This window comes from Mauremys mutica, chromosome 6 (assembly GCF_020497125.1).
Source record: "Mauremys mutica isolate MM-2020 ecotype Southern chromosome 6, ASM2049712v1, whole genome shotgun sequence".
Lineage (NCBI taxonomy): Eukaryota > Metazoa > Chordata > Testudines > Geoemydidae > Mauremys > Mauremys mutica.
The window spans coordinates 81,312,679-81,324,703 of record NC_059077.1 but is presented as its reverse complement, the minus strand read 5'-3'; the positions used below and the strand labels follow the sequence as shown (position 1 = coordinate 81,324,703).

The following is a 12,025-nucleotide window of genomic DNA, read 5'->3' as shown; positions in this document are numbered from 1 at the left end:
TATCCAGCGCCCTCCTTTACCAATCAGCAAGCAAAGCCCGTTCAGTGCTGCTGCTTTCCTGTTAACATGCAGCAGCAGAAACAACCCCCCCATCCAATTCTCTGGGATGATAGCTTTACCCCTCCTTCCACCGCGTGGCTGGTAGCAGGGAAGATCACTGCTAAACACCCCGCTCCCTACCGCGTGGCTGGTAGCAGGGAAGATCACTGCTAAACACCCCCCCCCCCACCGCGTGGCTGGTAGCAGGGAAGATCCATGCTAGCCAAACGCGAAAAAGCTCAGCGCCAATCACCCGCTCCCCTTCCCCCAGCTTGGCTACCTGCAAGGAAGGATTTATTTTAAGCAACAGGCAAACAGCCCAGTAGGAATGGCCATCTCTGTCCCCTTAATTAAATTCCTGAATTTCAACCAGGTTACCATGAATGATATCACTCTCCTGAGGATAACACAGCAAGATAAAGAACGGATGTTGCTTGAATGCCAGCAAACACCGGGACCATACGCAGCTAGGCTTTGTCATGCAATGATACCAGATTACTTGCTACATGCATGGCGTGGTCAAGTGTCCTACCATGGAGGACGGAATAAGGCTGCCCTGCCCAGAAACCTTCTGCAAAGGCTTTTGGAGTACCTCCAGGAGAGCTTCATGGAGATGTCCCTGGAGGATTTCCGCTCCATCCCCAGACATGTTAACAGACTTTTCCAGTAACTGTACTGGCCGCGAATGCATCCCAAGTCCTCAGGGCAAATTAATCATTAAAAAACGCTTTCTTTTAAACCATGTCTTATATTTACGAGGTACACTCACCAGAGGTTCCTTCCATGGCTTCATTGTGTGGGATAGTGGCTTGGGAGGGCTGGGCGGGTAATTCCGTCAGGGTGAGAAAAAGCTCCTGGCTGTTGGGGAGAACGGAGTGCTGTGTGCTCTCTGCAAGCTCGTCCTCCTCCTCATCTTCCCTGTCCGCAGAATCCTCAGCCATGGCTGAGATTACCACCCCCACCTCGGAATCCATGGACGGGGTGGGGTAGTGGTGGCGGACTCCCCGAGAATTGCATGCAGCTCAGCGTAGAAGCGGCATGTTTTTGGCCCTGCCCCGGACCTTCCGTTTGCTTCTTTGGTTTTCTGGTAGGCTTGTCTGAGCTCCTTAACTTTCACACGGCACTGTGCTGAGTCCCTGGTGTGGCCTCTCTGCATCATGGCCTTGGAAATGTTTTCAAATGTTTTTTTTCATTTCATCTTTTGGAACGGAGTTCTGTTAGCACGGAATCCTCTCCCCATACAGTGATCAGATCCAGTACCTCCCGTGCGGTCCATGCTGGAGCTCTTTTTCAATTCTCAGGAGACTGCATTGTTACCTGTGCTGATGAGCTCTGCGTGGTCATCTGTGCTGGTGAGCTCTCCACGCTGGCCAAACAGGAAATGAAATTCAAAAGTTCGCGGGGCTTTTCCTGTCTATCTGGCCAGTGCATCCGAGTTCAGATGGCTTTCCAGAGCGGTCACAGTGGTGCACTGTGGGATACCACCTGGAGGCCAATACCGTCGAATTGCAGCTACACTAACCCTAATCTGACATGGCAATACCGATTTCAGCGCTACTCCCGTCGTCGGGGAGGAGTACAGAAATAGGTTTTAAGAGCCCTTTATATCGATATAAAAGGCTTCGTTGTGTGGACGGGTGCAGGGTTAATTCGGTTTAAACGCTTAGTGTAGACCAGGCTTCTGTCTGAGGGATTGGAGCAAATGCAGTTGTATCTTAGGGCTTGGCTATAGACAATGGATCGTGTGATGTGGTCTGGATGGAAGTTGGAGACATGTAGGTAAATATAGTGGTCAGTAGGTTTCCGGTATAGGGTGGTGTTTATGTGGCCATCGCTTATTTGCACTGTAGCATCCAGGAAGTGACTCTCGTGTGGACTGGTCCAGGCTGAGGTTGATGGTATGGTGGAAATTGTTGAAATCCTGGTGGAATTCCTCAAGGGCCTCCTTCCCATGAGTCCAAATGATGATGTCATCAATGTAGCGCAAGTAGAGTAGGAGCACTAGGGGACAAGAGCTGAGGAAGCATTGTTCTAAGTCAGCCATAAAAATGTTGGCATAATTGGAGGCCATGCGGGTACCCATAGCAGTGCTGCTGACTTTAAGGTATAAATCGTCCCCAAATCTGAAATAGTTGTAGGTGAGGACAAAGTTTCTTGCTGCAGGATAGATGAGAGACGCTGAGAAATTTTATCAAAGGGAAGTACACATTAAAACACTTCTGTCTCTTCTTCATTAGTGATCTCCTGTGTGGATATTCTTAGCTGACCCATGCTCACTAGAGGCTGCTGTGGAACTTCCTGTTATCCTCCCCTCAGTGAAAGCATTTCTCCCCAGGAGGATTCTCAGGTCATTCAGATGGTGGGTGAGTTAGAGAGGATTCAAGTAAGGCTTTCCAATTAGCAAACTCATCAGGACACTTATCACCACAGATGCAAGGCTGGAGGGATGGGGTCAAGGCCCGTCCAGGGGAGCTGGTCCAATCAAGAGAGCAAACACAGTATAGACTGGTGAGAGATCAGGACAGTCCAATATGCTATCAGGTTCTGCTTCCATATCTGGACTTCCCTCATGCAGGCTATGACAGACAACACCTCAGCCATCTCGTATGTCAGCAGACAAAGGGGAACAAATCTACAGACTGTTAATGGGTATCTCATGTCCTATTACTTGAGCTGAGGAGAATCTAGAGTCAGTCTGCTCCCTTTGTGTCCGCTCAAAAGTGAATGTAACAGTTCACTGACTCAGCAGGCAAAAGGTAGATCATACAGAATGGGGACTATACTCAGAGGTCTTCCGTTTACTGGTAAAGGAATTTGGTTTCCTAGCAATACATCTATTTGCATCCCATTTGAATCACACAGATTCAGTGTTCTGCTCTTGTCAGTGAGATTATAAAGTCAAGGCAACAGATACCTTGTTGCAAAGATGTCTCAAAGGGACGGACTTTTTTTTAAATTTATTTAAAATATGTCTTTCCTCTAATCAGAATGCTTCAGAAGAAAAGCAGGACTGGTAATTCTGGTAGCCCTGTTCTGGCCATGAATACCTTGGTTTTCTGATCTCCTTAATGTGGTACAAGGACCTTCCCTCTGCTATCCGTCCAGAAGGAATCTGCATTACAAGGGCCAGTCGTACATAAGAATCCAGACAGTCTGAGCCTCACTGCCAAGTTCTTGAATAGAGCCTCTTAAGTGAAAGAGGTTATTCAGAAGAGATAATATCCATGTTTTAAGGTTCCAGAAAGAAATTTAACACAACATATTCATGGACCTGGTGACATTTTGCTATTGGTACCAGGACAAGGGTCTCACCCCTACATGTGGGTCAGTACTACAGGCTCTTTGATTTCTTCAAGATGGACTCAGGCTAAGCCTGATAGTTCAGACATTTGAAAATCAAGTTGCTGCTTCATCTGGCAGCTTCTTAGTTATAGCAGAGAATTAGTGGATTTTATCTCTCCTAGATGACTAGTGTGCCTTTTTTTAAGAGTAGCATGACTTCTACCTCCTCTCAAAGTACAGAGTTCTTTCCTGGGATTTTACCTGCTTAACAATTCTCTCACAGCCCTCCATTTGAACTACTTATGAAGGTGGTTCATTACTTTCTAACCAATAAAGTGGTCTTTTTTTATTACAATCATGGTAGTTCACAGGGTATCAGAATTGGGAGCACCTTACCTTAAACCCCAGTGCTCTCAACTTTGACTCCCATCTTTCCATAAAGATTAAGTGATACTCTCAACCAACCATGTCTTTGTACCAAAGACTAACTCCAGGCTCTGTAGAGTACCCCAAAGAGAATTTGTGGTATTCATTGGATTTCTGTAGAGTTCCCAAATTATATACTCACTCACAGCTCAATTCAGAAAGACAGATGCTTTCTTCTTTCTTTTATTATCCATTGTCAAGAGGAAAGAAGGCTTCAAAATCTTCCATTTACATAGGGCTAAAATATAGTATCTCAAAAGCATAAGAGTAAAAATCATCTGATGTTGCCTTTGGTAAGTGGGTACTCCTCATTGTGGTATTCCAGTAATTTTTAGAAAGAAGTTACCCCCTTTCACATCTCCGCATAACTATATGTATAGTATACCCCCTCTTGACTCAAGTGAACACTGCTATGAAAATCTCAATGTCCTGGATGACCTTGTTACAAATACGAATAGACAGATTTATTTATGCTCTATTCCAACAAAGGAAAAGTTTTCAAGTAATGAAGTCCACAGATCTAACCCACCTCAAATAGGCTGTCAATTGGGGAAAGGTACGGGATTATTAGTTGTCACTCAGTTGAGTTTATTTGTTTTTAAATTGAATTTCATGCTCTTTTGGAGGATTGTTCTATTTAGTCTCAATGCTGACTAGAATAGTTGTTTTTTCCTGGGCTATGGAAGTGTTTCAGTTGGTGGCTTAACAGAGATGGAGCCATATCTCCCTTGCCACAGAATAACAGATCTGGTTTGCCTCCAAAGCTGCATGGATCAGAGACCTAAAGCCATAACTCATTTCCTGTAAATTTTCTTTCTTGGAGTAAGGCATGGATAAACTTTCATATTCTGCATCAGTCATTTTCAGTTCAGAATGACTCACTCCAGAAAAAAAAATGTGAATGAATATTATGGGTTCTTGACATTTAACTTGTTTCATTAGAAGTTGCAGGTTACATCTCACATATCTAGTTTTAAACTATGATGAACTCTAAACACTTCTAGAAAGGGGGAAGGTTTTGCAAGACCAAACTAGAAAAGTCCAAGAGGGAGGAAGCCACTAGAGGGTGCCAAAAGGCCCATTCATGAATAATTAGGTGTAATTCCACTTTGACACTTACTGAAAAGTGCAGAAATTGGAATGCAGTAAGCAACTCTCTTGCATTACTGTGCCATTATTGAATTGTTATAGTGGGGCTCAGAGTAGGCATGTATGTTAATCAGAGAACAATTAATCTACATAATTAATTTAAGTACAATATACATCTATTTAGATTGATTAAAAAATGTCTATCTAAAGGAAAGTGTTTATGGATTGATTAAAATAACACACCCAAAGGATTTATGGATAAAATGAAATTATTTTGCTGAAAAGGGAAAATTTCTTATATTCTATGCAGTGTTGGGAAGGCATGACTCATTCTGTTTTGCCTCCTCTCCACTCCTCTGGTGCTCCTCAAATGGAAACAAATTTTTGTGGTAAATCTGGTGGTAATTCTTATGTTCTGCTGTAATAATACTGCAATTGTATCAGATATCAAATTTCTTTAAATATATAAATCTTTGATCCAAATTTTAGCTGGTATGTAAATATAAAGAAAAATGTTTGTCATTCATTCAAAACTGATCAGAATTATTTTGTTATAAACAATATTAAGCATTCTTAACTCTGATCCGATTGATGGTATTCAGCTCAATTTTCATAGCTGTGAACTAATTTCATCTACAACTTTTTTCTTTTTAATAGCAACAAAAAATATTTTTTTTTAATGTAAAATCCAGCAAGTGAGGAGTTACCTTTATCCATGTAATGATCCCTGTCCATTTCTTAGTGGACAGCTGTATGTCTATGTGCATGTAGACACAATTGATACTTTTTTGCAACTTTTAGAAGAGGCCATTGCTAAGGCAGTCCTCCCTCCAGAGTTGAGAAACTTCCATCACTACGTGTGCTGAAGTTTGCTTAGCAGGCCACTGACCCCCACCTGGTACTGGGAAGGCCTATGCCAAAGAGTTCAAGCCTTGGGTGGTCTGCAGAAAACCTTTTCCCAGCCAGTGTCACTGTTGGAAGTGCAAGGGTGAGAGCCATATAGAAATAGGTGCTCTATTTCCTGTGGTTTTAAGACCCAGGACAAAGAAACTGGGAGAGGAGTATCTTGGCTACATTCTAATGGAGGCAATCCTGAGACCAACCTCAGAACCCTTTTAATCATTGAAGGGAAGCTCTTTAAAGGCTTCTTGTCAAAGTGATTCCTCAGAGCAGAGCCAGAGGAGATCACTACTACCAGATCTGTCATCTTCAAGGTCCAGGATTTCTATACTGTCCTGACCTCAAAGCATAAGAAAAATTCAGTATTTCATTCCTCAAAGTCCAGACTCCAGGTCTCCTCCACAGAAGGTTCGTCTGGTACTGATGGCAGAACTTTCCGTTAGGCTTGCCGATCCCATCTTATTCAGACAGATCTGAGCTGTCAACTCTGGCACCATTCAGGGACTGTTGAAACTAGCTATCTCATCATCTGACAGGTCCTTAATTCCTGTAGATCCACAGCCTATGTCTGCTCCAGTCACTCCGGAGACCTTTGCTGTGGTCAGACACATACTGTGCCTTTTTGCATGATCAGGCACCGGATGGGGGGAGATTCCCATTACTTCCTGATACCCAAAACCAGAGGTGATTCGTGACCCAACTTAGACCTTGAGAACCTCAACAAGTACATCAAGGTGATGAAGTTCCAGTTGGTGTCCTTAGCTATGATTATTTCTTCCCTAGATCCTGGAGAATGGTATTCTGCTTCAGCTTGTATGATGTGTACTTCCACGTGACAGTTCATCCTGGCCAGCAGATTCCTTTGGTTTGTTGTAAAAGACAACTATTACCATCTTCCTTCCCCAGAAGCTCCCATCCATTTCCAGTGCAAAGGAGCTGAGGAAGGGATGGGGCAGGACTCTGCCTTTTATACCCTCGCTTTTCTACATGTGGACCTCAACGATGGGCAGGGCCACCCCTACAGGTACTGCTAGGGAAAACTCTGTGGCACCAGTTTACAACAAAATATTGTACTTAGTTGTATGTGCCTTCTCCACCTGCTATCTTGTGTGAGAATGGTAAACTTTGTGAAACAAACTAATGGTTCCCTTCTGGCCATTATCAAAGTCTTGTTTTGCACTTTGACTTCGTATTTGTTGAGCACAATTACAGTGGTACTGTTGGATAACAGTGGTACATGCAATGAGCAGCAAAAAACCCGACAGCAGTAAAATGCCATCTGTATAACCCATCAAATTGTCTTGTTAGCTATTTAAATGTTAATAATCTAGGGATATTGTGTAGGTTAGGTAGACCAGTTGCAGCCTGCTTACTGGAGTTTTATACCTTTAATCCAGCGAGCCACCATGATGTTCAGTTATTGACCAGTGCAAATATTTGTATTTTTTGAGAGGTAATATTTTGAAACAATTTATCAGAAGAGTAAAAGCTCTAATCTTAAACTATACTTGACATTAGATATTAATTTAAATTACTAATTTGACACCTTTTTGAAAATTCTTTCCTAGTTCAATACTAACCAGAATTATTAAACTAAAAACTAATTTGCTGCTCTGAAATTCTAAATTGGTACTATATAAATCCACTTGTATTTCAATGGGTATTTACTAAACAGCATATTGTTAAAAATACAGTACATCATGCTTCTAGCTTAAGGTGGTCTGTAAAGGACTTAAAAATGGCTTGACTTTTTTATCTCTGTGGATGTGTTCACTGCAATAAATAGAGGCTTTTTATATCAAGATGGCAAGTTTGAATTAGCTGAAACAAGACGTTGGTAATTAAACTCTGGGTTTTGGTTTGGGTGTGGGTGTAATAGGGCAGACCTTGACTAGCTATATTAAACTCTACAAGTAAAGACTGCCTATGTCATGTCTCTGCTAGTTGTTTTTTATCCATGTTTTGTAGTGAAGACATAGACTGTGATATAAAGAAGACCCAAACTTCTTGTGAGGGTTTTTTGGTGCTGCTTGGTTTGCCTGTATAAATACCAGGAATGGCAATTGTGACCTTTTCTGGCTTGTTGAAAGACCCTTTTTTGGGGACATCTCAAAGGTTTATTCTTGCAGTACAACTGAAATACTAGAGATGGTTGACTCTCTAACAGCTCCCTTTATTAAAAATAACAGGAGTACTTGTGGCACCTTAAGAACATAACATAAGAACATAAGAAGGGCCGTACCGGGTCAGACCAAAGGTCCATCTAGCCCAGTATCTGTCTACCGACAGTGGCCAATGCCAGGTGCCCCTGAGGGAGTGAACCCAACAGGCAATGATCAAGTGATCTCTCTCCTGCCATCCATCTCCATCCTCTGACGAACAGAGGCTAGGGACACCATTCTTACCCATCCTGGCTAATAGCCATTTATGGACTTAGCCACCATGAATTTATCCAGTCCCCTTTTAAACATTGTTATAGTCCTAGCCTTCACAACCTCCTCAGGTAAGGAGTTCCACAAGTTGACTGTGCGCTGCGTGAAGAAGAACTTCCTTTTATTTGTTCTAAACCTGCTGCCTATTAATTTCATTTGGTGACCCCTAGTTCTTGTATTATGGGAATAAGTAAATAACTTTTCCTTATCCACTTTCTCAACATCACTCATGATTCTATATACCTCTATCATGTCCCCCCTTTTGTGGGTTACAGCCCACTGCATCCGAAGAAGTGGGCTGTAGCCCAGGAAAGCTTATGCTGAAATAAATTTGTTAGTCTCTAAGGTGCCACAAGTACTCCTGTCCTTTTTGCGGATACAGACTAACACGGTTGCTACTCTAAAACCTTTATTAAAAACGTTACTGAAATTAAATGTGTGTTTTTCATGTAAACTAAAGCTCAGCTTTTTGAATGACTGACTAAAAATACCTGCTCTCAATTGGTTAGTTTTAACCCTCTTGGATGCTGAGATGATTTTGTTAATTCTCCACTCGTAATGTCCCAGACTAGAAAGGTTTTTAATTTCCTTTATGAAAAATGAGGAGAAAAATCTTTCATGTCTCTTCTGTGAATCATGAAGAAGCAAAAAGGTACAAACCCAGTTATTTTGCCCCTTGTGTAGGTTACCTTTTAACCGGTTTTAGAGTAGCAAGAGTTGGATTTCATTTCTAGCAGCCTTGGCGTATGACAACATTTGTTGCAGGGAAACTGTTGTGATTCAAAGTAGAATGTTGTGAATGTTAAATGGAAGATACTTTAAACTCCTGCTGTTTAGGCTTCTTGGCTCCAAAGACCAACAAAATAATTTGTAGATTACTCTCCCAAATACAGCCTACAACTTTCCCAAGAACTGCATTTTGCCAAATTCTTAAATGAACTAGTAATACCAACACCACAAGCCAGAAAACTTGGTTTGACTTTTTCTTTTATTCTATTTTATTTATTCTGATTTAAACATCAAACTGGTTTCTTATCTTTTCTTTATCTGAATAGTGTTATATGTACTTGCATGCATGATCATGATAGAACTGGCATAGGTAAGAATATGTACATGACACAAATATAATGTCCCGTGTAATCTTGTACCCTTGTCTATTGGCATCAGACATTTACACATGTAAGGACTTATCACCTGGACAAAATAATTCCCTGTGGTGTATTGTGTCCTGAAATGATAAACTTTTCCATAAATATTCGGTTATAAACTAGCTATTCCAGTAGTCCTGTGCTTTGTCATAATTATTGGTGCAAAGTGTATTTTAACTAGTTGTTACAGTAGTATGATGTTTAAGCAGGCTTAGGTTGCTCATTACAGGTTAATATAGTGGTCTTTTACCTCTGGAGGTATGAATTTAAGTCCTAATTTGGTTACAAATGAGATGACTAAATCTGTTTTCATTTTAGTTCCTAGAGGATGTTTGTCAACAGTGTATGACCAAACAGTTTGGCAAAATTGCCAGCCTTCTCTTGAAGCCCAAGATGGTGACAGGCAGTCATTGGGTATGTAGCTCAAGAAGAGAAGTGCCGTAACAAACTGCAAGCAAACTTGCAGACCACCTGCCCATGCTAATGTGCTGCTTTTTTGTAGTGCTACTAGTACACGTTCTATGTACATCAAATTCGTTCCATATTTAAGTGTTACTTTACACTAGTATACTTTTTGTAGCTTAGGGTTCCTTGGATATGACTGTCTTAATATTACTGGTTAACTGTTGAATCAATATTTAAACTCAAGGACTATTACAAGTAGGTTTTCTAAACTTTGAAGTTTGCCAACATTTTTGGGCATTAAATTACTTTTTATAATGCAACGTTTTGCATGCAACCTCCTGGTGGTTCTTCCTAAAACGATAAGAAAAAATTGACAATGGGTTGTACACATCGTAACAGTACATTTTATATCCATCTGTCATTTTTTGCTGTTTTATGCTTAAAAACTGCATTTGCTACTATAATATTTTAAGTCTGAAAGAAAACCAGACCCAACCGTGTAATTAACATGAAGACTTGCTTAACAGATGGTTAGCTTGCATGGAGGAATACAAATTTAGAAACTTAAGAAAAATGCCATATTGATCAGACCCAGGGTTTAGCTAATTGAATATTGTGCCCAGTACCAGATGCTTCAAAGAAAGAAGCAAGAAGTCTAATGGTGGACAAGTATAGAATAACCTGTCTATAGGTGAAACTTCTTCATAACAGTTGGTAGTTGTCTTATTTTTGGAAGTGTGGGGTTATATATTGCTTGTAAATGTTTATCCATGTAAACACCTAATCTTTTTTCTTGAAATCATCAAAGCTCTTGGCTTCGGTGATGTCTTGTGGCCAGGAGTTCCAGAGGCTGACTATGCATTATGTACAGAATACTTACTTTTTTCACTTTAATTTAATGTTCTCGTCTCATAGTTTTATGAGAGAAGGCAGATAGGGGTGTTGTTTGTCTCTTACCATGTCCTGTTGTTTAAATGAAACATTTCAAATCTTTTCGTTTCTGATTTCTCCACATTTCTATCCTCTTTCCTCCCCTGACCCCTTCCTAGTTTTGCCTTTTCTTTAGATAGTATATACAGAAATTAATGCAGTATTCCAGAAAGTGAGATCAGGACCCCATTAAAACAAACTAGATATAAAAATTTGTGACTTCCATTGACCTCTGAAATTTTCTGCCCCGGGGCTGGAGTTCCCAGCCCCTTGCAGCTGCCCAGCCATACCAGGTAGCTGGCAGACCCTGCAGCTGCCCAGCTGTGGTGAGCGGAGAGGTTACTTCCCACCGCTGCCCATCCGCACCGGGCAGCGGGGGCGCCCCGGAGTTCTCACTCACTGCAGCGGTGGGCGACCCTGGAAACCCAGCAGCAGTGGATGCTGAACCCGCCTCCACATTTTGTCAGAGATATTTTTAGTGCAAGTCAGGGACAGGTCACAGGCTTCTGTGAATTTTTGTGTATTGTCCATGACTTGTCCTTGATTTTTACTAAAAATATCCATGACAAAAACTTAGCCTTAGTTATAGATTATAGTTGCCTTCAGATTAGACCTGTGTCCACATTACATAGTTGTCAGGTTAGCAGCGTGAGTATAGGCTACAGTCTACACCAGACATGGCCAAACAATGATTCACGAGCTGAATGCAGTTCTTTAAGGGGTCAACTGTGGCTCACAGAGCTTGGGGCTTGACCCCATGGGGGGAGGGGCGAGCTGGTGCTCGCGGCTCCAGCCCTACGGGGGGAGGGAGGGTGTTCCGAGCTCTGGGCTTTGCCCTGCAGCATGGCAAGCCAGTGTTCATGGCTTCAGCCCTTTGGTGGGGCTCCAAGGCTTGGGGCTTCACTCCCGTAGGAGTGAGCTAGTGCTCTTGGCTTCAACCCCGCGTGGGGGTGGCGAGACTGGGCTTCAACACCGTGTGGGGGTGGCAACTCACTGCTCAGAATTTCAGCCCCGCAAGCACTGGTGAGCCACTGCTTGGGGCTTCAGTGGCACATGCTCATTATAGCAGGAAATTGCATCACTGTAGTGCTGTGCAGACCTTGTGTGCTGTGAACTCCTTGCATTCTGCACACTACAGGCTGTGTTTACTGTTCGTAAACGGCAGTTGAATAGCTGTAGATGTAAGGGTTAACCCTATGTTAATTTAATGGATTACAATGACATCTTCAAACTATATAAGAAACACAAGTATAAAGAAGAAAACAAACTTTTCAGCCAGAATGAGAAGAAGATTTTGTATTCACTGGTAAAGGTGGCAAACCCATGTGCCTTATCTGGTAATGCTTTGCTCTCTCACTATAAAGCGAGCAACTT

General features: G+C 42.0%; 1 protein-coding gene across 5 annotated transcripts in view; it reads left to right on the top strand.

Annotated features, from left to right (window-relative positions):
- The window catches only part of SPIN1 (spindlin 1), a 104,304-nt gene that overhangs the window by 44,098 nt on the left and 48,181 nt on the right, over positions 1-12,025 (top strand). Inside the window, exon 1 of one of the 5 annotated variants that reach the window (XM_045021405.1) lies at positions 9,658-9,730. The exons of the other annotated variants lie outside the window; for them this stretch is intronic. The gene's annotated coding sequence lies outside the window, so the exon portion shown is untranslated. Of the gene's footprint in view, positions 1-9,657; positions 9,731-12,025 lie in introns of those variants that run through there. 5 annotated transcript variants of the gene reach the window in all.